At 41.7% G+C, this 26,199-nt stretch overlaps 1 protein-coding gene across 1 annotated transcript in view; it reads left to right on the top strand.

The window, feature by feature from the left end:
* Positions 1-6,650: 6,650 nt before the first annotated feature.
* Positions 6,651-26,199, top strand: part of LOC106577242 (leucine zipper putative tumor suppressor 2 homolog) — a 100,443-nt gene continuing 80,894 nt past the window's right edge. The window contains exon 1 of the mRNA XM_014155168.2: positions 6,651-7,067. The gene's annotated coding sequence lies outside the window, so the exon portion shown is untranslated. The remainder of the gene's footprint in view (positions 7,068-26,199) is intronic.

Below are 26,199 nucleotides of genomic sequence, written 5' to 3'. Positions count from 1 at the left end.
TCCCATCTCCACAGAGGAACTCTGGAGCTCTGTCAGAGTGACCATCGGATTATTGGTCACCTTCCTGACCAAGGCGCTTCTCCCATGATTGCTCCATTTGGCCGGGAGGCCAGCTCAAGGCAGAGTCTTGGTGGTTCCAATCTTCTTCTATTTAAGAACGATGGAGACCACTGTGTTTTTGGGGACCTTCAATGCTGCAGAAATATTTTGGTACCCTTCCCCAGATCTGTGCCTTGACACAATCCTGTCTCTGAGCTCTAATGAAAATTCATTCGACCTCATGTCTTGTTTTTTTCTCTGATATGAACTGTCAACTGTGGGACCTTATATAGACAGGTGTGTGCCTTTCTAAATCATGTCCAATCAATTGAATTTACTACAGGTGAACTCCAATCAAGTTGTAGAAACATCTCAAGAAGGATCAATGCAAACAGGATGCACCTGAGCTCAATTTTGCGTCTCATCGCAAAAGGTCTGAACACACACACTACGCATGAACACACACACACAAACATATTTACACACTTGTATGCACACACACACACACACCACTCTGACCAGGAACTGTCAAGAGAAGAACTGACAGTCTAATTGGATACATGGTTATTGAGCCTGTAGGACGATCACATAGTTTATTTTTTCTTTGTTATGTTTTTGGGGTTGTTTTGATGTGTAGCAACCACATTCCAGTCTTCATTGTTTAGGTTATGTAATAATGTCATTTTCCCATGGTGAATTAAACGTACATTGAACAGCATGAAGTACTGTATACTCAAGTTATGTAACATTGTAGCTCGTTACTTATACTTGAATAAAATAACACTTGACTTGGGAAGAAGGCATTTGCACATCTACTACATATTTTCAATGGTTCGTTTGAGTTAATCTTGTGAATGTTGGACTGAAAACAACAGAATGTAGAAGTCTTCTCTGCTCTTGGGAATTTCAGAATCTCTCTGTGATGCAGGAACTTGTTTACCGTTGTAGACAGAAGAGCTACAGTAACAGAGTCAAAGGTCAGGTGACGAGCAGATCTAGACCCAGGTCAAATGGATGAAGAACCTTATGCTGGGCATACACTACACGACTTCAAAAATCTTAACAACATTTCCCGATTTCCTTTTCCCAAATCTTTCATTCTGTCCATCCTCAACCTCAGAACGTGGGTACTCACATTACACTGTGATTCTCTAGTTTATCCTGCTCTGCGTTTCTCAGTTGTCGCAGGGAAAAAATGAAGACACAGAAATAGTGAGATGCTTTATTAGTTATTATGTTCAGAAACCTCACAAAAGAGACTGAGGCACAGAATGTGGATTATATGAAATTATCTTTTTGATTTCTGTCATGGTAGGACACAGTGGAGTTCATTTTGCATGGCCCGGTGCCCCGGGTGGGTGTCAATGATGCTTAAGGATTAATGGAATGGTTTATAATGAGAAAACTCCACCCATCCGCAGCACCAGGCCATGTAAAATGAACTCCACCAACTGAAAAGGCAGCCGCGTTTTCCCCAAAGATTATGTGTTTTCTGTTGTTGTTTCTTTCCTCTTCACCATCATTGTTTTGGTCTAACATGCTGAGTGCTCATTGGCTACTGGCAGCAGTCCTTACCCAATCACTTTGTAGCACTGCTCATACTACAAGATGCACAACCAAAATGTCTGACATGTCAGAGAATTATAGGGACATCCGATAAGGGGTCTGGACAACAGAACAGCCATCATCGGTGTGACCTTGACCCGGTCAAACTACGCGAGTCCCGGCTTACTAATCCTAGCCCAAGTTCATAGTATTTCCCCCAGATCATGAAAATGCGTTTGGTATGGCAATAACGTGTAGTGTATGCCCTGCATTAAGGCAGAGAATGTGTGGATCATACGATATGAGAGGCCCATTTCATCTGACTTGGTCCCTTGTTCCTTCCACTAGAGGATATATGCCATGTGTGTTCACAGATCTGAAAGAAGTGGATACATGAAGGTCCAGTACATGCTGGAGGGTTAGCTATCACCATATTATATGAAAATGGAACAATATTCTCATAATATTATCGTTCATTAAAAGGATTTGTTTGGTCTTTAAATATGTCCAATCTCTCTCTCTTCTTTTAGTCACTATTAAAAGAGTCTCTCAGCTGTGACTTTTAGTTTGTCCCTCAGTGTACCCCCTATGCAGACCCCCACGCCTGTTCTCCATACACATCACATACTGTACACACACACACACACACACACACACACACACACACACACACAGACCCCCATGCCTGTTCACAAAACTGCCACACATCACATACTGTAGATGCACGCACGCACACACACACACACACACACACACACACACACACACACACACACACACACACACACACACACACACACACACACACACACACAGCCAGTCCATACGGTACAGCAGCTACAGCCGCCGGCCAGGCAGTCATTGGGATAGAGTAGGTCTCCAGTCACTGGAGAAAATATGCAAATTGTGCATACCACATTTACATTTCGTTCAACAGAATCTATTCAGTGTATTATCACAGTCCCATTACAACCACTGAACAACATACAACCTCAGCAGCAGAGGACTGAGTATAGGTCAAAATGAGACGCTGCCCCACTAAGTGCTGTATGGAACTCAGCCCCAAGCTATATGATCAAATATACGCACTCTTACACAAGTCCAAGTGACTGCCCAAGGCAATAACTTGTTTTAGTTGGTGCACATGCACAAACACACATGCACACGGATGGACATGTACACACACACACACACACACACACACACACACACACACACACACACACACACACACACACACACACACACACACACACACACACACACACACACACACACACACACACACACACTCTGTAACTGCAAATGCAGCAGAAAATATATGCTATGCGCATTGGCAGAATCACAGATGAATAAATGAACAGTTTAAAAACTATAACTGCTGAGGTTCAAAACGGAACTAGAGTCCTGCTCACAACCCTCATCGTCAGTCCTGTGAATACGCACTTAGATTGCTTCCCAAATGACAACCTAGTCCCTATTTAGTGCACTACTTTTGACCAAAGCCATATGGGCCCTGGTCAAACGTAGTGCACTACATAAGGAATAGGGTGTAATTTGGACTCAGACAGGATCTCAGTCTGTCTGCCCTGGCCTCATCACCCTAGCCTAATGAAGTAGAATGCACAGAGACACCATTGGGGAGAATGCAGCGGCTGCACTCTATCTGCTGTGAATTCTATTAGCAGTACTGTGGTTAAAACCCTGGATGAAATGATCCATGGGAATGATGGAAGAGAGGAGGGTGGAGGAGGACAGGAACGAGATAGGTGGGAGATGAGAGGGTAAGAGAGGTGCATGGAGAGGAGAGGGGAAAGGGGGAGAGAGGTGAGGATTATAAGGAGGTGGTGGGTGAGGAAGGGGAGCAGAGGACAGGGGAGAAGAGGAGGAGGGGTGAGGAAGGGAAGAAGAAGAAGAGGGTGAGGGTGATCAGAGAGGTGTATAAATGAGAGAGAGAAATATACTATGGAAAAAGAAGGAACAGCATGTCAGAAATCAGCTCAATGTAATTGAAGAATCCATAGACTCTAACAACTTCTGGGAAAATTGGAAAACACTAAGCAAACAACAACACAAAGAATTATCTATCCAAAATGGAGATGTATGGGTAAACCACTTCACCAATCTTTGTGGCTCTATAACAAAGAACAAAGAGCAAAAACATATACATGATCAAATACAAATCTTAGAATCAACTATTAAAGACTACCAGAACCCACTGGATTCTCCAATTAACTTGAATGAACTACATGACAAAATAAAAACCCTCCAACTCAAAAAGGCTTGTGGTGTTGATGGTATCCTAAATGAAATGATAAAATATACAGACAACAAATTCCAATTGGCTATACTAAAACTCTTTAACATCATCCTTAGCTCTGGCATCTTCCCCAATATTTGGAACCAAGGACTGATCACCCCAATCCACAAAAGGGGAGACAAATTTGACCCCAATAACTACTGTGGGATATAGGTCAACAGCAACCTTGGGGAAATCCTCTGCATTATCATCAACCGCAGTTTCAGTAAAAACAATGTACTGAGCAAATGTAAAATTGGCTTTTTACCAAATTATTATATGACAGACCACGTATTCACCCTGGACACCCTAATTGACAAACAAACAAAACAAAACAAAGGCAAAGTCTTATGCTTTGTTCATTTCAAAAAAATCCTTTGACTCAATTTGGCATGAGGGTCTGCTATACAAATTGATGGAAAGTGGTGTTGGGGGACAAACATACAACATTATAAAAATCCATGTACACAAACAACAAGTGTACGGTTAAAATAGGCAAAAGAACAGACAGATTTCTTCCCACAGGGCCGGGGGTGAGACAGGGATGCAGCTTAAGCCCCACCCTCTTCAACATATATATCAACGAATTGGCAAGGAAACCAGAAACGTCTGCAGCACCCAGCCTCACCCCACTAGAATCTGAAGTCAAATGTCTACTGTTTGCTGATGATCTGATGCTTCTGTCTCCAACCAAGGAGGGCCTACAGCAGCACCTAGATCTTCTGCACAGATTCTGCCAGACCTGGGCCCTGACAGTAAATCTCAGTAAGACCAAAATAATCATGTTCCAAAAAAGGTCCAGTCGCCAGGACCACAAATACAAATTCCATCTAGACACCATTGCCCTAGAGCACACAAACTATACATACCTTGGCCTAAACATCAGCACCACAAAGCTGTGAACTATCTGAGAGACAAGGCAAGAAGGGCCTTCTATGCCATCAAAAGGAACATAAAATCCGACATACCAATTAGGATCTGGCTAAAAATACTTGAATCAGCTATAGAACCCATTGCCCTTTATGGTTGTGAGGTCTGGGGTCCACTCACCAACCAATAATTCACAAAATGGGACAAACACCAAATTGAGACTCTGCATGTAGAATTCAGCAAAAATATCCTCTGTGTACAACGTAAAACACCAAATAATGCATGCAGAGCAGAATTAGGCCGATACCCGCTAATTATCAAAATCCATAAAAGAGCCGTTAAATTCTACAACCACCTAAAAGGAAGCGATTCCCAAACCTTCCATAGCAAAGCCATCACCAACAGAGAGAAGAGTCCCCTAAGCAAGCTGGTCCTGGGGCTCTGTTCACAAACACAAACAGACCCCACAGAGCCCCATGACAGCAACACAATTAGACCCAACCAAATTATGAGAAAACAAAAAGATAATTACTTGACACATTGGAAAGAATTAACAAAAAAAACTGAGCAAGCTGGATTGCTATTTGGCCCTAAACAGAGAGTACACAGTGGCAGAATACCTGACCACTGTGATTGATCCAAAATTAAGGAACGCTTTGACTACGTACAGACTCAGTGAGCATGGCCTTGCTATTGAGAGAGGCAGACTTGGCTCTCAAGAGAAAACAGGCTATATGCACACTGCCCACAAAATGAGGTGGAAACTGAGTTGCACTTCCTAACCTCCTGCCAAATGTATATTAGAGACACATATTTCCCTCAGATCACACAGTCTCACGAAGAATTCGAAAACAAATCCAATTTTGATAAACTCCCATATCTATTGGGTGAAATAGCACAGTGTGCAATCACAGCAGCAAGATTTATGACCTGTTGCCACAAGAAAAGGGCAACCAGTGGAAAACAAACACCATTGTCAATGCAACCCATATTTATGTTTATTTATTTCCCCTTGTGTCCCCTTTTGAACTATTTGCACATCAGTATAACACGGTACATAGCCATAATATTACATGTATATTCTTTTGAAAATTGTTAGTGTAATGTTCACTGTTAATCTTTGATAGATTGTCACTTTTGTTTATTATCTATTTCACTTGCTTTGGTAATGTAAACATATGTTTCCCATGCCAATAAAGCCCTTTGAATTGACTTGAATTGAGAGAAAGTTATATTTATTTTTCCTTTTGTACTTTAACTATTTGCACATCATTACAACACTCTATATAGACATTATATGACATTTAAAATGCCAATAAAGCCCATTAAATTGAATTGAAATTGACGTGAATCAGAGTTAGAGATCAACAGTGACCAGGGTCTCAGGCATTAGTCATGTTATAGACTTGACACATCCCTGACAATGAACTCATTCAGACACAATAACAGCTCCTTGTTTCAAAGCTGTCAGACAAGTAGTGTAGTGCTTAGAGGAATGAAAAATGTAGTTTCTACAGGTTAGTTAGTGAGGGGATAGGATGTCCCTTGGAATATCCTGTGTGACTCAAAGGGTTTCTCTCCCAGTTAGGATCCTCTGACTCAAGTGTCTGACTAAAGAGATATCAGACAGTGAGACCAGCCAAGTGGGACATTTTACACACCACGATTTGATCTATGTTAACACAAGCGCTAGATTATACACTATTTATATGACAAAGGACACATGAACTTTGAAGCAAAGTGGTCGACAGTAAAAGTATGTAAAAAGGAATTATTTGCGTCAAGCAACGGGATACCGGCCGTCAGAATACCCCCTACGAACGCTCTCTGGTCCCCTCCTCCCCTCAACGGTCATAAACCTTGTCGCTTCAGATAAACGGTCGAGCCCAGACAAGAGGAGCAAGTTCACCCGCGATGCTCCATTCGTTTCCCTCTGTCTGCGGGTGGTGCTGAACGTTTGCACGCACGCGGACCGGGCGGTGGGGGCTGGGGTACGGTGCGCGTGAGAGAACAGAAAGAGAGAACGGGACTCGACGAGCGCGAGTCGAGCCTGAAGCAAATCTGTTTATTTTCCAAGCGGAAATTTCCACGTGTTTGGGACAGACACAAGAGGAAGTGAGAAGCATGAGGTGGGGAAGCCTGAGTTTCTTCTCGTGAAAGAAGGAAAAATGTATAGGAAATAGTCCTATCAACGAACAGAGACCGGATTTGTACGGTTTAAAGCTATATCAAGGAAATAACTTACTTATTTCAACCAAGACACATCTGGAAATAGTCGTTCCTCGGACGTTCTCTGCAATAATTAGATTGAGAGGTGAGTTTCTTGAATGGAACTAAACTGTCAACAATGTTTTCAAATTGTGTTCATCTAATCGATTGATCCTGTTCTGCATAAAATGTTGTTTATCCCTGAAGTTTCAAAATAGGCTAATAGAGTCCTACATATAAGTCCTTTATATATAATTATTTTTTGTTTTTGTTGCAGAAACACCAGTATACATACAATAAGTATACAAACAGACAATGAGGGTATAGGGGGTGCAACAAATGACAGATTATACAAAGACCTTAAAAGACACAGGTATTGAATGTTTTAACAGCTTTCTTATTAGAAAAATGTAGATTGGTCTTAATGTACTGCTCAAATTCCTTATAGAAAACATGTAAGAGTGTTTTTTTATGAGTGAATTTACATTTATGAATATGGAATTTTTCCATTAGCACAATTAGATTGATGAGGTAAAATTATTTTTCTTTATCCTTATTATAGTTAAGGAAACCGAGCAGCACATTCTCCAATAAACAATAATAAAAAATCATCAAGAATATTAACAATTATAAAACTATTAATATCTTGCCTTAATTTCTTTACATGTAGGCAATGCCAAAATACATGCAAAACTGTTTCTGGATGCTCAACACAAAAAGTAAAATGAATTTTAATGTATTTTTTTTAGTTTCTTCAGGTAATGATTTGCAGGGTAACACTTATAGATCATTCTGAAAGAGACCTCTTTGACCTTGTTAACAAGCAGGTATTTGTGTAGTTATAACCACACTTTTTTCCAACAGATATTCTTGACAAATGTATTCCAGTAAGTTGTGACATAAGGAATAGATACAATATCCCTTTGAAATAAAGCACGTATAGATCTCTTGTTCTGAGGGAGCAAGGATGAACACATTTTCAAATCAAATCAAATGTTATTTGTCACATACATGTGTTTAGCCGATGTTATTGCGGGTGTTGCGAAATGCTTGTGTTTCTAACTCCAACAGTGCAGTAATATCTAACAAGTAATATCTAACAATTTCACAACAATACACACATTTAAAGTAAAGGAATGGAATGAAGAATATATCAATATTTGGGCGAGCAATGTCAGAGCGGCATAGAGTAAGATACAGTGGAATAGGATAGAATACAGTATATACATATAGGTGGTGACCTAGAATACCTCACAATCAAATGCAGACCATATTACCTCCCAAGAGAATTATCTTCAGTTACAGTCACAGCCGTGCATATTCCCTCTCATGCTGATACCACGACGGGTGAACAAGTCAGGTGAACAAAATGACTTGAGTTCCTGTATGTTGTTATGATCACACCACGTCTCGTTAATCATAAGGCATACACCCCCACCCTTCTTCTTACCAGAGAGATGCTTGTTTCTGTCGGTGCGATGCGTGAAGAAACCAGGTGGCTACCGACTCAGATAGCGTGTCTCGAGTGAGCCATGTTTCCGTGAAACAAAGAACATTACCGTCTCGGATGTCTCTCTGGAATGCTACCCTTGCTCGGATTTCGTCTACCTTGTTGTCAAGAGACTGGACATTGGCGAGTAGTATGCCCCTTCTAATGCAGCGCCGTTGTTTTGGCTCGCCGGCTGGGATCCGATCCGTTGTCCTGGGTGGTGGGCCAAAAAGAGGATCCGCTTCGGGAAAGTCGTATTTCTGGTCGTAATGTTGGTGAGTTGACGTTGCTCTTATATCCAATAGTTCCTCCCGACTGTATGTAGTAAAACCTAAGATTACCTGGGGTAACAATGTAAGAAATAACACATAAAAAAGCTAAATACTGCATAGTTTCCAACTTCCGGCGCTGGAAGTTGTCTTGAGATGTTGCTTCAATATATCCACATAATTTTCCATCCTCATGATGCCATCTATTTTGTGAAGTGCACCAGTCCCTGCTGCTGCAAAGCACCCCCACAACATGATGCTACCACCCTCGTTCTTCACGGTTGGGATGGTGTTCTTCAGCTTGCAAGCCTCCCCCTTTTTCCTCCAAACATAAGGATGGTCATTATGGCCAAACAGTTCTATTTTTGTTTCATCAGACCAGAGGACATTTCTCAAAAGTATCATCTTTGTCCCCATGTGCAGTTGCAAACCGTAGTCTGGCTTTTTTATGGAGGTTTTGGAGCAGTGGCTTCTTCCTTGCTGAGAGGCCTTTCAGGTTATGTCGATATAGGACTCATTTTACTGTGGATATAGATAATTTTGTATCTGTTTCCTCCAGCATCTTCACAAGGTCCTTTGCTGTTGTTCTGGGATTGATTTGCACTTTTCGCATCAAAGTACATTCATCTCTAGTAGACAGAACGCGTCTCCTTCCTGAGCGGTATGACGGATGCGCTGTCCCATGGTTTTATACTTGCTTACTATTGATTGTACAGATGAACGTGGTACCTTCAGGCGTTTGGAAATTTCTCCCAAGGATGAACCAGACTTGTGGAGGTCTACAATTATTTTATGTGGTCTTGGCTGATTTCTTTAGATTTTCCCATGATGTCAAGCAAAGAGGCACTTAGTTTGAAGGTAGGCCTTGAAATACATCCACAGGTACACCTCCAATTGATTCAAATGATGTCAATTAGCCTATATGAAGCTTCTAAAGCCATGACATCATTTTCTGGAACTTTCCAAGCTGTTTAAAGGCACAGTCAACTTCGTGTATGTAAACTTCTGACCCACTGGAATTGTGACACAGTGAATTATAAGTGAACTAATCTGTCTGTAAACAATTGTTGGAAAAATTACTTGCACAAAGTAGATGTCCTAACCGACTTACCAAAACTATAGTTTGTTAACAAGAAATTTGTGGAGTGGTTGAAAAACGAGTTTTAATGACTCCAACCTAAGTGTATGTTAACTTCCGACTTCAACTGTATGTGACCATAAAATTTGATTTGATTTGATATGTCTATTCCTCATGAATGTGAAGCCAGATTGGTTCTCTTCTATAGTTGAGTCCAATACTGCCTTCAATCTTTTTGCAAATATTGAGGCTAATATTTTGTAGTTATTATTGAGCAGACAGATTGGACGGAAATTATAGAGAAGAAACAAGTCTTTCTTGGGCTTAGCCTGTTGGGTCTAGGGGGCAGCATTTGCACGTCTGGATAAAAAAAATGTACCCGATTTAATCTGGTTACTAATCCTACCCAGTAACTAGAATATGCATATACTTATTATATATGGATAGAAAACACTCTAAAGTTTCCAAAACTGTTTGAATGGTGTCTGTGAGTATAACAGAACTCATTTGGCAGGCAAAACCCTGAGACATTTTCTGACAGGAAGTGGATACCTGATGTGTTGTATTGACTTTAAACCTATCCCATTGAAAAACACAGGGGTTTAGGAATATTTTGGCACTTCCTATTGCTTCCACTAGATGTCACCAGCCTTTACAAAGTGTTTTGAGTCTTCTGGAGGGAGATCTGACCGAACAAGAGCCATGGAACGGTGATGTCCCATTAGACACCTGGCGCGCTAGTTCATGTTGGGTACCCTCGTTCCAATACGTTATAAAAGAGTATGCATTCGTCCACCTTGAATATTATTCATGTTCTGGTTAAAAAAGGCCCTAATGATTTATGCTATACAACGTTTGACATGTTTGAACGAACGGAAATATATTTTTTCCCCTCGTTCATGACGAGAAGTCCGGCTGGCTTACATCATGTGCTAACGAGACGGAGATTTTTGGACATAAATGATGAGCTTTTTTGAACAAAACTACATTCGTTATGGACCTGTGATACCTGGAAGTGACATCTGATGAAGAGAATCAAAGGTAATGGATTATTTACATAGTATTTTCGATTTTAGATCTCCCCAACATGACGTCTAGTCTGTATCGCAACGCGTATTTTTCTGGGCGCAGTGCTCAGATTATTGCAAAGTGTGATTTCCCAGTAAGGTTATTTTTAAATCTGGCAAGTTGATTGCGTTCAAGAGATGTAAATCTATAATTCTTTAAATGACAATATAATATTTTACCAATGTTTTCTAATTTTAATTATTTAATTTCTGACGCTGACTTGACTGCCGGTTATTGGAGGGAAACGATTTCCTCAACATCAATGCCATAGTAAAACGCTGTTTTTGGATATAAATATGAACTTGATAGAACTAAAAATGCATGCATTGTCTAACATAATGTCCTAGGAGTGTCATCTGATGGAGATTGTAAAAGGTTAGTGCATCATTTTAGCTGGTTTTATGGTTTTGGTGACCCTGTCTTTGACTTGACAAAACATTACACACAACTCTTGTAAATGTACTGTCCTAACATACTCTAAATTTATGCTTTCGCCGTAAAACCTTTTTGAAATCGTAAAACGTGGTTAGATTAAGGAGATGTTTATCTTTCAAATGGTGTAACATAGTTGTATTTTTGAAAAATTTGAATTTTGACATTTATTTGGATTCAAATTTGCCGCTCTTGAAATGCACCTGCTGTTGATGGAGTGCACCACGGGTGGCACGCTAGCGTCCCACCTAGCCCCAAGAGGTTAGGTATTAATGTAATCAGACCTTGAGTCAAACTGGGAGGGAGAGCATTATTTGCGATGCTTCAGAAAAGACCTCCAACAGAAATGGGGTTAACTGTTGAGAAAAAGTTTTGTCAACCTCAGCAGGTATACCATCAGTCGCAGGAGACATATTATGTTTAAGTTGTTGAATAGAATAAATTATCTCTTCAACTATAATAGGGTCATCTCACAGTTCCCCATCAACGTCCCCAATTGATTTCATATCCCCCAGAGAGTCAAAAAAATAGTTGAGGACGCCTCACAATACTTAGAAATATATCAATTCCTGTAGAAGTTGCAACTAACGATAGAGATTCATTTGGGAGCATCTGTGATGAGACCATTAATATTTAATTGTTGAATTATATTATTTTTAGAGGTATTTTTCTAACCTGAAAAGATAAGATGAATTTTGTTCACCCTCCTCTAGCCACTTCTTCCTAGATCTGACAAAGGCTCCCTCTGCTTTCAGTTCATACGTACATATATACAACTTGTGTTGTAGCTCAAACAGAACAGATTTGTCCGCTTCTGAGAGACTTTCAACAGGCTTTTGAACAAGAGAGGTGATCTTTGTAATTACACATTCTTCTTCAGCTCTGTATTACCTCCCAAGAGAATTATATTTGTAATAACTGGCAAAAATACTCCCATATTTGTACAAATATTTTCCAACCTCATATTTTAAAAGCTCCCAGGTATTACTGTATGAATTGTAATTTACAGCTTTGTTCCAGAAGTGTGTAATTAAATTGTTTATCTCCATCTTGACCAACTCATGTTTTAATATTGAGCTATTAAGCTTCCAATAGGATGTTCTGCCAAGGCCATTATCAGAAATAAAAAAGTGTAATGTCAATATAAATGTCTCTATGATCAGTAAGGGCCATTATCAGAGATAAACAGTGTAATGTCAATATAAATGTCTCTATGATGAGTAAGGGCCATTATCAGAGATAAACAGTTTAATGTCAACATAAATATCTCTATGATCAGTTAAGGGAGTGGCCAGGATGTTAACAGAAATACCCTGTTTATCAAAACATTTAGACACCAGCCAAAAATCTATGGTGATTGTCTGGAGCGTGCCTTATTACTACATGTGAAAGAGTTGTCATTAGGAAACTTTACTCTCCAAATATCTATAATAGCAAACCTTTCCATAAACTGCCTCAAACTTGTATTCATAGAAGTGGACTGTCCCAGAGGCCATCTATCAATTAAATCATTAGGAGAAATATTAAAATCCCCACCTACTATAAGTAAAGCATCAGGGAACTTGGTTAGCCAATGGAGAATAAGCTTTTCCAAAGATTCAACTAAAGTTTGGAATTAAACCCATAAATGTTGGTAATAATAATAATGATGTTGATAACAAGACAAAGAAAGTGACCCAGTCGGAGTGCAAAATACTTCCATCTCCAGCAGAGCGTTCAGTGCCATGAGAGAGCCATGAATCATTTCCCCACTGAGATCTCCAGAAAGTACTACGAGCTAAACAACAAAGAGCTTGCTCACTACCTATACCGCAGGTAAAAATAGCAAAGGTGAGAGAAAAATATAATAATAAATATCAATTACTACAGTAGTCCGGTGCAGTTAGAATGAAAGTTAAATCACCTTAGAGCCGGGAGTGAGATCTGCTCACATCAGAGGTAGCTTATCTAAGTAGCCTTTGTGTCCATCAGGCACAGTCTATGATAGTCCTCAAGGGGGAAGGCTGATTTCGGATCCGTTGATGAAAGCGCGCCCTCCGATGAAGTAAGCCGCTTTCCCCTCTTTTCGTGCTTTTTCCACAGCTGGCCACAGTTTCTCTCTCCTTTCTCTGTCTGCTTTCGAGAGGTCTTCAGCAAACCACAGGTTGTTGTCGTGTAGGAAGGTAGATTTCTTTGCTGCTTTCCAAGTGGCATCCCTGTAAATCCGTGATGTGAACTGGAGAATGACACCTCTGGGCTTGGAGTCACCCTGCCTTCTCGTGCCGAGGCAATATACAGTGTCGACAACATCTGCTATCTTAGCCTTCTCCACAGGTAGGACAGCTTGGCAGACTTTGAGGGTCTCTTGCGCACGTTCTGCCCATCTGCCTCGGGAACGCCATACAGTCTCAGATTCCACCGTCTGGAGTAGTTTTCAAGTTCTGCGATTCTTCTTTGACACAAGTCCATGTTTCCCTCCTCTTTTTCGACACGATTTTTGATGTGGGCAACCTTCTTAACATCGTTGATTTTCATGCATGCAAAGTCAACTGTTTTTTTTAAGCTCTCTATTTTCATTGCGTTGTCGCCGACCATTTACTCTATGACATCAGACCTGGTATTGATGAGCCTGGAAAGAGTGGCGACAACATTGTTATTGGCAGCGGCATCAGGGCCCAGTTCAAAAATGTCTTTCTTGGAAGCTGGAGGTTTGCTTGGGGTTATAGGCAAAGAAAGGAAATTCCTTGTCTGACACCGTAAGTGTCATAGAGTCTGTCAGCCAGTATAGTATAAGGACATTGGATGATGCCTGAGCATTTCTAGCTGAGGAGGTAGCGATAAGATTTCTCTTTCTGTCAGTGCGCAGGTGACATTTTAAAAAAATATAATCTTAAATCATCCATTCATTGGGTAGTTCAAAATAATACACTTTTCACTATCTTTCAAAAGTTGGTATGCAGAGCTGGGATTAGCGTGGGCTCAAGCTGCCATCTTGGAGCCTCCCTGTCACTCTGCTACAAACCAAAGCTAGTGGGAGAGAAAGATCGTCTCCAACTCCAGTCACACATCAGAAGCTCAGCTCACATGACGCAGCAACCTGGTCTCAGAGCATTTCCTTTTCTGTATGTATATAAATCCAAGACACTTAATTTAGTATAATATGTTACGTTTCAGCCATATCTGAACCCTGTTGTTGCCAAATCATACATACTGGAAACATGCAGACCCTGACGCCATTTTTACCCTGTTTCAAAGGCTATTGTCTCTTAGAAAATAATGTCAATTTCATGGCCTACTCAGTCAAGTCTGTTCTGTTTATATCAGTGGGAAAGTGTCTGTCTACCCACTGGGCACACAATGGTTTAATCAACGTTGTTGAACCAACGTGGAATAGAGATTGAATTGACGTCTGTGCCCAGTGGGAATAAGATGATTTACTTGACATTCCTTCTTTTTGAGATTTGCTACAAAGTGTTTATTGTCTTTAATCATTGACAAAAAGCTATGGACAAATCTCCCATATTTCTCATCATATTTCCAGGATTCTGTCGCCATTTCAGCTGTCTTCCCTCAGACTGCTGTGAGTCTCTGGAGCAGGAATGCTGGGTAATAGTGTGCTGAGCTACTGTCTGCCTCTGACTACACAGCTGTTTCAGTGTGGAGTTTCTGAATCCCCCAACCAACCCCACTGGCATCACCCTGTTTGGAAACACTCACTCACTCAGTCACTCACGCACACATGAATAGGAATGCACGAGCACACACACATACACACACACTCATTCTAGGGTGTCCACCCACTCTGCCCACAGTTGATGAAAACGTGCTTTGGTGTTGACGTTTCACTTTCTTATGTTGTAAAATACATTTGACCAAGACAAATATGATTCTTCATGTTCTGAATGGTTCAGTGGGGTCGTTCTCTGACCTATCATTAACATTATATCCTAGAAGTCAGATTTCATAACCTAATACATCTGATAAAGCACTGAGCTCTGTTGACAGAGTATTTCATAACCTAATACATCTGATAATAAGCACTGAGCTCTGTTGACAGAGTATTTCATAACCTAATACATCTGATAATAAGCACTGAGCTCTGTTGACAGAGTATTTCATAACCTAATACATCTGATAATAAGCACTGAGCTCTGTTGACAGTATTTCATAACCTAATACATCTGATAATAAGCACTGAGCTCTGTTGACAGAGTATTTCATAACCTAATACATCTGATAATAAGCACTGAGCTCTGTTGACAGAGTATTTCATAACCTAATACATCTGATAATAAGCACTGAGCTCTGTTGACAGAGTGATGCAGCTTCCTCGTCTAAACTTTTGGGGATTTTACATTTTGTGGTTATCGTCTTCCAAGTTGTTTCCGCAGGTCGCAAATAGATAAGTTAGTATGACACGAGCTGAAATAAATGTAAAAGGCTTTGAAAATAAAAAGCTTGCGGTATGCTCAGTGCTACAAAGGTAAAAACTCCAATAAGTTTGGAACGGATGATGATAGAGACATGAGCTGTAGACCACGGGGTTTCTTAGAGGAGTGTCTACACAATTAACACATTATTTTACACATTGGTCAAAAGATGCTTTTTGATTTGACACCCTACTCATTCCCGCTCATACCCAGAGTCTTGGCAGGAAACTCACGTTCTGTTTCTCATGCCATCCCCAGTTGTTTTAGTGTCTCACCATCTGGGGAAAAATCATGTCTAACACACACAGAGGGAGAGGAAGAGAGAGAGAGAGGGGGAGAGAGGAGGCAGAGAGAAAGCGAGAGAGAATGAGGGAGAAGGGGCAGAGAGAAAGAGAGAGAGAAGGGCAGAGAGAAGAGGAGGCATGGAAAGTGACAGAGGATACAGTACATCAGTGAAAGCTGCTGGCAGAGAGAGCAAGTGAGAGAGAGGACACAGGATGAGGGAAAGAAAGATAGTGAATGGGGGAGTGAGAGGGCCGAGATAGGGTTAAGTTGTGACACTGTAAAAATATATTTGTTTTATGTTCTAAAGTCTCAAGGCCTGTTTTAATGTTTTAATACAGTGTATGGATCAGAATTGGAAACGCTGCTGGTCTGATTGGACCATAAATAATCCTCACACAGAGAGATAAAGAAATGGGATCTTTCTCGCTCTTCTCAATTCAATTCAAGTGCTTTATTGGCATGGGAAACATATGCTAACATTGACAAAGCAAGTGAAGTAGATAATATACCAAAGTGAAATAAACAATAAAAATTTACTCTCAATTAAATTCAATTTGCTTTATTGGCATGACATAATGTACATATTGCCAAAGCTTACTTTGGATATTTACAATATGAAAATATTAAGAATCAAAATTGTCAACGGGACAAAAGTAACAACAATAACCAAGGGTCAAAATAACCATACATTGTACAATAACAATAAGCATACAGTAGAGGACATGTGCAGGTTGATTGGTCTGTCAGACACTGTCCCTCATCTCTCTCTGTCTCTCTGTCTCTTTCTGTCTCTCACTCTCTCTCTGTCTCTCTCTCTCTGTCTCTCTCCCTCTCTTTCTCCCTCTCTCTCTCTCTCCATCGCTCTCTCTCTCTCCATCGCTCTCTCTCTCTCTCTCTCCTTCTCTCTCTCTGGCTCTCTTCGACTCTCTCTCCCCCCTCTCTCTTTCTCTCTCTCTCTGTCTCTCTCTCCATTCATCCCCCTCTCCAAGGTAATTTTCACGTTGTCTAAAGAAGTAATCAAGTTGATGTTTATTTGTATTTTATGCCTACTCAGGCACGCACACTCCCTATCCATATCAGGACAGACAAACCAGTCACATGCTCTTTGTTCACATGGAGCACTCCAAACAAAAGACACATCTCATAAGTGATAGTTATGAAATAAACCAAAACTTGTTTCTCACAACTGGAGCAGGTTGCGAATTCTGCAAACAACGTTTCCACTCCGAGAATGAGAACAGTAAATTACTGTAATTAATACAGTGGCTTGCGAAAGTATTCACCCTCTTGGCATTTTTCCTATTTTGTTGCCTTCAACCTGGAATTAAAATAGATTTTGGGGGGGTGAAGATGCAAAATAGATGAAGATGCTAAATATTTTTTTGTGAAACAAACAAGAAATAAGACAAAAGAAAAATGAAAACTTGAGCGTGCATAACTATTCACCCCTCCCCAAAGTCAATACTTTGTAGAGCCACCTTTTGCAGCAATTACAGCTGCAAGTCTCTTGGAGTATGTGTCTATATGTCAGTCGTTGCTAGGAGTGGTGGTAGGAGTCAGGCGCAGAGAGCAGAGGTAAGGAACTGTGTGTTTATTCAATAAAAACACAACACGATCGACGCCAACACAACGGGCGTGAAAAATGCAAAGTGCCCAAACAACAGGTGCACAGCATGCATGAAAATAGAACAGTAGTAGATCGCCAGCACATCCAAATACAAAACACAACCTGACGCTAAATAATCCCGCACAACACTGGGCGGGCTAACCAGGCTTAAATAACCAAAATCAAAAGACAAATGAGGAACAGGTGCAACCAATAAGACAAACCAAACGAAAAGGAAAAAAGGATCAGCGGCGGCTAGTAGGTCGGTGACGACGACCGCCGAGCGCCGCCCGAGCAGGCAGGGGAGCCACCTTCGGTGGGATTCGTGACACTATAAGCTTGGCACATCTAGCCACTGGGATTTTTTCCCATTCTTCAAGGCAAAACTGCTCCAGCTCCTTCATGTTGGATGGGTTCCGCTGATGTACAGCAATCTTTAAGTCATACCACAGATTCTCAATTGGATTGAGGTCTGGGCTTTGACTAGGCCATTCCAAGACATTTAAATGTTTCCCCATAAACCACTCGAGTGTTGCTTTAGCAGTATGCTTAGGGTCATTGTCCTGCTGGAAGGTGAACCTCCATCCCAGTCTCAAATCTCTCGAAGACTGAAACAGGTTTCCCTCATGAATTTCCCTGTATTTAGCGCCCTCCATCATTCCTTCAATTCTGACCAGTTTCCCAGTCCCTGCTGATGAAAAACATCCCCACAGCATGATGCTGCCACCACCATGCTTAACTGTGGGGCTGGTGTCCTCAGGGTGATGAGAGGTGTTGGGTTTGTGCCAGACATAGCGTTTTCCTTGATGGCGAAAAAGCTACATTTTAGTTTAATCTGACCAGAGTACCTTCTTCCATGTTTGGGGAGTCTCCCACATGCCTTTTGGCGAACACCAAACGTGTTTGCTTATTTTTTTCTTTAAGCAATGGCTTTTTTCTAGCCACTCTTCCGTAAAGCCCAGTTCTGTGGAGTGTACAGCTTAAAGTGGTCCTATGTACAGATACTCCAATCTCTGCTGTGGAGCTTTCCAGCTCCTTCAGGGTTATCTTCTTTGTTGCCTTTCTGATTAATGCCCTCCTTGCCTGGTCCGTGAGTTTTGGTGGACATTCCTCTCTTGGCAGGTTTGTTGGGGTGCCATATTCTTTCAATTTTTTTATAAATAAATAAAGTTTCAGATATATTTTTATAACCCAACCCTGAACTACTTCTCCACAACTTTGTCCCTTACCTGTTTGGAGAGCTCCTTGGTCTTCATGGTGCCACTTGCTTGGTGGTGCTGACTCTGGGGCCTTCAGAACATGTGTATATATACTGAGAGCATGTGACACTTAGATTGCACACCGGTGGACTTTGTTTCACTTATTATGTAACTTCTGAAGGTAATTGGTTGCACTAGATCTTATTTGGGGGCTTCATAGCAAAGGGGGTAAATACATATGCACCCACCACTTTTCCGTTTGTTTTTTTTTTGTTGCATTTTTTTAAACAAGTAATTTTTTTCATTTCACTTCACCAATTGGAACTATTTTGAATATGTCCATTGCATGAAATCCAAATAAAAATCCATTTAAATTACAGGTTGTAATACAACAAAATAGGAAAAACGCCAAGGGGGATGAATACTTTTGCAAGGCACTGTAGGTCAGGCCTTATTGTGCCTATTCAGACAGGGTTAGTTTTACTGGGGGAGATCAGGTAATGTAATTATCTGCACGAGGACAAAACACCACATCTGTAATTTTAGTCCCACCTGAATCTGCTGTATCAGTAATTTTTACATGGCAGGAGAGTAACAATTCCAGCCAGAATAACCGACAGTTTTTTTGGCGAACTCCAAGGTCTGATAGCAATAGTCCCATGCGAATCGACATCCCTGTGTTTTGAGAGAAATATCTGAGATTGACAGGTGTTGCTCGCGGTTTGCGCAAGAAAACAATAACTGATTCGATAAATTGATCTTAAGCTATATATATGAATGGCCTACATGTAGCCTATCAACTTTCAGAGTGAATGCTTTTGTTTATATGTTTTGTGGGTATTAATTGAATATTGCCAAATGCCTCAGTAAAAAATATTGAGCCTATTTAATGCAACCCTTGCTGCTAATAGATGACAAAGAAGCATACAGCTGACCTACACGTTTGGAAATGACAAGTTCAGTTTCTCATCCATAGCCTTAAAATGCATCTCAAGTGCAATTGCACTGTTTAGCTCACATCTGAAGGCGGGAGGGTGGGGGCATTTAGGATGTGCTGCGGATCGGTAAAATATCCTAATGATTATGATCACACTTTCTCAATTCAATTACTTTGGCCACACTATTGGAAATATGGTTTGGTAGGGTTTAGAAACTTGGGAACGTTGAGTTACCAGTGTGGCCCTATCACCTGGACATTTTGGACACCTGGACACCTGAAATACTGTATCTTCACGCATAGAATAAAAATCAAAAGAAACACGAATGCCGTCCGAATCGTCCTTTGGAATAAGGGACATTCTGGAGTAATAATTGCATAACCAACGTTCTCTAGTGATACTAGTCCTGTGCGAATAGGTCTTTGGTCACGTGATTTTTTATTTATTTATTTTATTTATTTCACCTTTATTTAACCAGGTAGGGTAGTTGAGAACAAGTTCTCATTTACAACTGCGACCTGGCCAATATAAAGCAAAGCAGTGCGACAAAAACAACAACACAGAGTTACACATGGGATAAACAAACTTACAGTCAATAACACAATAGAAAAAGCTATATACAGTGTGTGCAAATGTAGTAAGATTAGGGAGGTAAAGCAATAAATAGGCCATAGTGGCGAAATAATCACAATTTAGCATTAACACTGGAGTGATAGATGTGCAGATGATGGTGTGCAAGTAGAGATGCTGGGGTGCAATATGGGGATGAGGTAATTGGGTGTGCTATTTACAGATGGGCTGTGTACAGGTGCAGTGATCGGTAAGCTGCTCTGACAGCTGATGCTTATAGTTAGTGAGGGAGATATGTCTCCAGCTTCAGTGACTTTTGAAATTCGTTCCAGTCATTGACAGCAGAGAACTGGAAGGAAAGGCGGCCAAAGCAGGTGTTGGCTTTGGGGATGACCAATGAAATATACATGCTGGAGCGCGTGCTACGGGTTGGTGTTGCTATGGTGACCAGTGATCTGAGAAAAGGCGGGGCTTTACCTAGCAAAGACTTATAGATGACCTGGAGCCAGTGGGTTTGGCGACGAATATGTACCGAGGGCCAGCCAACTCTAGTTACAGGTCGTAGTGGTGGGTAGTATATGGGGCTTTAGTGACAAAACGGATGGCACTGTGCTAGACTACATCCAGTTTGCTGAGTAGAGTGTTGGAGGCTATTTTGTAAATGACATCGCCGAAGTAAAGGATCGGTAGGATAGTCAGTTTTACGAGGGTATGTTTGGCAGCATGAGTGAAGGAGGCTTTGTTGCGAATTAGGAAGCCAATTCTAGATTTAACTTTGGATTGGAGATGCTTAATGTGAGTCTGGAAGGAGAGTTTACAGTCTAACCAGACACCTAGGTATTTGTAGTTGTCCACATATTGTAAGTCAGAACCGTCCAGAGTAGTGATGCTAGTCGGGCGGGTGGGTGCGGGCAGCGATCGGTTAAAGAGCATGCATTTCGTTTTACTAGCATTTAAGAGCAGTTGGAGGCCACGGAAGGAGTATTGTATGGCATTGAAGCTCGTTTGGAGGTTTGTTAACACAGTGTCCAAAGAAGGGCCAGATGTATACAGAGCAGTGTTGTCTTGGCCAGGTTGATGAAGATGGCTGCACAGTACTGTCTTTTATCAATGTCGGTTATGATATCGTTTAGGACCTTGAGCGTGGCTGAGGTGCACCCATGACCAGCTCGGAAACCAGATTGCATAGCGGAGAAGGTACGGTGGGATTCGAAATGGTCGGTGATCTGTTTGTTAACTTGGCTTTCGAAGACTTTAGAAAGGCAGGGCAGGATGGATATAGGTCTGTAACAGTTTGGGTCTAGAGTGTCTCCCCCTTTGGAGAGGGAGATGACCGCGGCAGCTTTAAAATCTTTAGGGATCTCAGATGATACGAAAGAGAGGTTGAACAGGCTAGTAATAGGGGTTGCAACAATTGCGGCGGATAATTTTAGAAAGAGAGGGTCCAGATTGTCTAGCCCAGCTGATTTGTAGGTGTCCAGATTTTGCAGCTCTTTCAGAACATCAGCTATCTGGATTTGGGTGAAGGAGAAGCGGTGGGGGGGCTCGTACAGGTTGCTGCGGGGGGTGCATGGCCGGGTGGAAGCATGGCCGGCCGTAAAAAAATGCTTATTGAAATTCTCAATTATCGTAGATTTATCGGTGGTGACAGTGTTTCCTAGCCTCAGTGCAGTGAGCAGCTGGGAGGAGGTGCTCTTATTCTCCATGGACTTTACAATGTCCCAAAACTTTTTGGAATTAGTGCTACAGGATGCAAATTTCTGTTTGAAAAAGCTAGCCTTTGCTTTCCTAACTGACTGGGTATATTGGTTCCTGACTTCCCTGAAAAGTTGCATATCGCGGGGGCTATTAGATGCTAATGCAATACGACACAGGATGTTTTTGTGCTGGTCAAGGTCAGTCAAGTCAGGAGTGAACCAAGGGCTATATCTGTTCTTAGTTCTACATTTTTTTAAAGGGGCATGCTTATTTAAGATGGTGAGCAAAGCACTTTTAAAGAACAACCTGACATCCTCTACTGACGGGATGAGGTCAATATCCTTCCAGGATTCCCTGGCCAGGTCGATTAGAAAGGCCTGCTCGCTGAAGTATTTTAGACTGTGATGAGGGGTGGTCATTTGACCGCGGACCCATTATGGACGCAGGCAATGAGGCAGTGATTGCTGAGATCCTGGTTGAGGACAGCAGAGGTGTATTTGGAGGGCAAGTTGGTCAGGATGATATCTATGAGGGTGCCCATGTTTACGGATTTAGGGTTGTACCTGGTAGGTTCCTTGATAATTTGTGTGAGATTGAGGGTACCTAGCTTAGATTGTAGGATGGCCGGGGTGCTAAGCATATCCCGGTTTAGGTCACCTAACAGTACGAACTCTGAAGATAGATGGGGGGCAATCAATTCACATATGGTGTCCAGGGCACATCTGTTGGCTGAGGGGAGTCTATAACAAGCGGCAACAGTGAGAGACTTATTTCTGGAAAGGTGGACTTTTAAAAGTAGAAGCTCGAACTGTTTGGGCACAGACCTGGATAGTAAGACAGAACTCTGCAGGCTATCTCTGCAGTAGATTGCAACTCCGTCCCCTTTGGCAGTTCTATCTTGACGGAAAATGTTGTAGTTGGGGATGGAAATTTCTGAATTTTTGGTGGCCTTCCTAAGCCAGGATTCAGACAAGACTAGGAAATCAGGGTTGGAGGGGTGTGCTGAAGCAGTGAATAAAACAAACTTAGGAAGGAGGCTTCTGATGTTAACATGCATGAAACCAAGGCTCTTACGGTTACAGAAGTCAACAAATGAGAGCGCCTGGGGAATAGGTCTAGTACTGGGGGATACAGGGCCTGGGTTAACCTCTACATCACCAGAGGAGCAGAGGAGGAGTAGGATAAGGGTACACCTAAAGGCTATAAAACTGGTTGTCTATTGCGTTGGGGACAGAGATTTAAAGGAGCAGATTTCTGGGCATGGTAGAATAGATTCAAGGCATAGTGTACAGACAAGGGTATGGTAGGATGTGAGTACAGTGGAGGTAAACCTAGGCATTGAGTGACAATGAGGGAGGTTGCACCTCTGGAGGCACCAGTTAAGCTAGGTGAGGTCTCTGCATGCGTGGGGGGTGGGACAAAATAGCTATCTAAGGCATGTTGAGCGGTACTGGGGGCTCTACAGTGAAATAAAACAATAATAACTAACTGAAAGAGCAGTAGACAAAACATATTGACATTAGAGATAGGCATAAAGCAATCACAGGAGTTGGTCGGGAGAGCTAAGACAACAATGGGTAAATGGCGATGAATGGGCAGAGAGGGTCAGTTAGGTACACACAGGACCTGAGTTCGAGGCTGGGGCCAACAGATAAACTAAATTAGGTACAGTGCTAATGAACAGACCAGCAGGCATCAGCTGTGTAGCCGAGTGATCATAGGGTCCAATAAGCAGCAATAGGTGAGTCAGGGAGCCGTTCGGTAGTCGCTACTATGCTAGGCGAGCGGGAAACACAGAGTTCATAAAGCTAGCAGGCCGGGGCTAGCAGATGGTTCTTCGGCGACATCGCAACGGAAAAGCCTGTTGAAACCACATCGGACGATTACGTCGGCAGACCAGTCGTTATGGATCGGCGTGGCTCCGTGTCGACAATAAAGGGTCCAGGCCACTTGGCAAAAGTGGTATTGTAGCCCAAGAATTAGCTGGTATACGCCGTCTGCTGGCCGGGAGATGGGCCTAGGTCGAGGCTAGCTCAAGGCTAACTGGTGCTTGCTTCGGGACAGAGACGTTAGCCAACAGTAGCCACTCGGTTGCAGCTAGCTAGCTGCGATGATCCAGTGTAATGGTCCCAAGCTTGCGGCAGGAATCCGGTGATGTGGTGGAGAAAAGCGGTCCGATATGCTCTGGGTTGATATCGTGCTGTGCAGACTGGCAGGTAATTGTCCGAGCTAAAGATGAAGACCGCTAGCAGTGGCAAACATTGTAGTAGCTAGTAGCTAGTAGTTTACTGGCTAGCTGCTGATGGAGGTTCCAGTTATAAGGTATAAAACAAAATAGCAGATCCGTACCACATTGGGTGAGGCGGGTTGCAGGAAAGTATGTTTAGTTCGTAGATGGAAAGTGAGATTAAAATATATATGTGAAAACGAAAAACATACTATTTACAGACTAATTAACACGGAACAAAACAAACACACGTCCGACTGCTACACCATCTTGGATATGTGATGCATGTGTCATGTAACGAGAGCAAGGGTTAAGGGAATAAGGGATGTTTACCTTAACAAATGAGGGATTTCTGTAACACAACTTTTCAGTCAGAAATGGCTGTAATTATATTGCAGCTTCAATGAACATGGACAGCGCAATAGAAACGTTGATGTTCTGTGGTGGTCGCTGCAGCAGGGAGGAGAGAGAGACATTGGGTGCTTGTCAGTCACTCGCTGTCTTTTTCTTTAACCTGTTAGGGCTAGGGGGCAGTATTGACACGGCCGGATAAAAAACGTACCCGATTTAATCTGGTTACTACGCCCAGTAACTAGAATATGCATATAATTATTGGCTTTGGATAGAAAACACCCTAAAGTTTCTAAAACTGTTTGAATGGTGTCTGTGAGTATAACAGAACTCCTATGGCAGGCCAAAACCTGAGAAGATTCCATGCAGGAAGTGGCCTGTCTGACAAATTGTGTTTCATCTTGGCTCTTTTTATTGAAGACTGAGGATCTTTGCAATAACGTGACACTTCCTACGGCTCCCATAGGCTCTCAGAGCCCGGGAAAAAGCTGAACGATATCGAGGCAGCCTCTGGCTGAAACACATTATCGCTTTTGGCAAGTGGACGATCAGAGTACTATGGGCTTAGGCGCGTGCCCGAGTCGACCGAATGCTTTATTTTCTTTCGTCTGTTTACCTAAACGCAGATTCCCGGTCGGAATATTATCGCTTTTTTATGAGAAAAATGGCATAAAAATTGATTTTAACCTCTATGGGCTAGGTGGGACGCTTGCGTCCCACCTACGTAACAGCCACTGGCAGCCTGTGGCGCGATTTTCAAAACGTTAAAAATCCTATTACTTCAATTTCTCAAACATATGACTATTTTACAGCTATTTAAAGACAAGACTCTCGTTAATCTAACCACACTGTCCGATTTCAAAAAGGCTTTACAACGAAAGCAAAACATTAGATTATGTCAGCAGAGTACCAAGCCAGAAATAATCAGACACCCATTTTTCAAGCCAGCATATAATGTCACCAAAACCCAGAAGACAGCTAAATGCAGCACTCACCTTTGATGATCTTCATCAGATGACAACCCTAGGACATTATGTTATACAATACATGCATGTTTTGTTCAATCAAGTTCATATTTATATCAAAAACCAGCTTTTTACATTAGCATGTGACGTTCAGAACTAGCATACCCCCGCAAACTTACGGGGAATTCGCTAACATTTTACTAAATTACTCACGATAAACGTTCACAAAAAGCATAACAATTATTTTAAGAATTATAGATACAGACCTCCTCTATGCACTCGATATGTCCGATTTTAAAATAGCTTTTTGGTGAAAGCACATTTTGCAATATTCTAAGTACATAGCCCAGGCATCACGGGCTCGCTATTTAGACACCCGGCAAGTTTAGCACTCACCATAATCATATTTACTATTATAAAAATGTCATTACCTTTTGTTGTCTTCGTCAGAATGCACACCCAGGACGTCTACTTCAATAACAAATGTTGGTTTGGTCCAAAATAATCCATCGTTATATCCGAATAGCGGCGTTTTGTTCGTGCGTTCCAGACACTATCCGAAATAGTAAAGAAGTGTCGCGCGCTTGGCGCAATTCCTGACAATAAAATTCAAAGTATTCAATTGCCGTACGTCGAAGCATGTCAACCGCTGTT

Source organism: Salmo salar, chromosome ssa18, assembly GCF_905237065.1.
Source record: "Salmo salar chromosome ssa18, Ssal_v3.1, whole genome shotgun sequence".
Lineage (NCBI taxonomy): Eukaryota > Metazoa > Chordata > Actinopteri > Salmoniformes > Salmonidae > Salmo > Salmo salar.
Note: the sequence above shows the minus strand (reverse complement) of the source record. Positions and strands in the feature narration are given on the sequence as shown.